Source organism: Arachis duranensis, chromosome 4 (genome assembly GCF_000817695.3).
Source record: "Arachis duranensis cultivar V14167 chromosome 4, aradu.V14167.gnm2.J7QH, whole genome shotgun sequence".
Lineage (NCBI taxonomy): Eukaryota > Viridiplantae > Streptophyta > Magnoliopsida > Fabales > Fabaceae > Arachis > Arachis duranensis.
Genome location: NC_029775.3, coordinates 89,161,748 through 89,163,490, shown reverse-complemented (window position 1 = coordinate 89,163,490; position 1,743 = coordinate 89,161,748).

Sequence of the window (1,743 nt, the reverse complement as noted above, 5' to 3'; positions counted from 1 at the left end):
TGGTGTGTAGAAACTCCACCGTTGAAAATACATAAGAACAAGGTCTAGGCATGGCCGAATGGCCAGCCTCCCAAAGTGGGTTCAATCATAAAAACATGATCAAAAGATCCTTAATACAATAGTAAAAGGTCCTACTTATAAAAAACTAGTAGCCTAGGGTGTACAGAGATGAGTAAATGACATAAAAATCCACTTCCGGGCCCACTTGGTGTGTGCTTGGGCTGAGCAATGAAGCATTTTCGTGTAGAGACTCTTCTTGGAGTTAAACGCCAGCTTTGGTACCAGTTTGGGCGTTTAACTCCCATTTTGGTGCCAGTTCCGGCGTTTAACGCTGGAATTCCTGAGGGTGACTTTGAACGCCGGTTTGGGCCATCAAATCTTGGGCAAAGTATGTACTATCATATATTGCTGGAAAGCCCAGGATGTCTAATTTCCAACGCCGTTGAGAGCGCGCCAATTGGGCTTCTGTAGCTCCAGAAAATCCACTTCGAATGCAGGGAGGTCAGAATCCAACAGCATCTGCAGTCCTTTTTGGTCTCTGAATCAGATTTTTGCTCAGGTCCCTCAATTTCAGCCAGAAAATACCTGAAATCACAGAAAAACACACAAACTCATAGTAAAGTCCAGAAAAGTGAATTTTAATTAAAAAATAATAAAAATATACTAAAAACTAACTAGATCATACTAAAAACATACTAAAAACAATGCCAAAAAGCGTACAAATTATCCGCTCATCAGTATTCCGAGTAGGATTTGGGATGGGATGACTGTGACGAGCTTCAAACTTGCGAGTGTTGGGCACAGTGACAGTGCGCAAAAGGATCAATGGATCTTATTTCGACACGATCGAGAACCGACAGATGATTAGCCCTACGTAACCCGTAGCCGGACCATTTTCACTGAGAAGACGGGAGGTAGCCATTGACAACGGTGATGCCCGAACATACATCTTGCCATGGAAAGGAGTATGAATGATTAGACGAAGACAGTAGGAAAGCAGAGATTCAGAAGGAATAACGCATCTCCATACGCTTATCTGAAATTCCCACCAATGAATTACATAAGTATCTCTATCTTTATTTTATGTTTACTTATATTTTAATTATCAAAACTCCATAACCATTTGAATCCACCTGACTGAGATTTACAAGATGACCATAGCTTGCTTCAAGCCGACAATCTCCGTGGGATCGATCCTTACTCACGTAAGGTTTATTACTTGGATGACCCAGTGCACTTGCTGGTTAGTTGTGCGAAGTTGTGAAAAAGAGTTGAGATTACAATTGTGCATACCAAGTTGTTGGCGCCTGATGAGCGGATAATTTATACGCTTTTTGGCATTGTTTTTAGTATGTTTTTAGTATGTTTTAGTTAGTTTTTATTATATTTTTATTAGTTTTTAGTTAAAATTCACTTTTCTGGACTTTACTATGAGTTTGTGTGTTTTTGCTATTGTATTTTCATCTTTTTTTATCACTTTAGATCTTAGATCAGATCTTGGTTCTTCTGGTTCCCTCTCTGGGGCCGAAGCCAATGATCACTTTTGTTCTTATGTATTTTCAACAGTGGAGTTTCTACACACCATAGATTAAGGTGTGGAGCTCTGCTGTACCTCGAGTATTAATGCAATTACTATTGTTCTTCTATTCAATTCAGCTGGTTCTTGTTCTAAGATATCACTTGTTCCTCAACTTGATGAATGTGATGATCCGTGACACTCATCATCATTCTCACCTATGAACG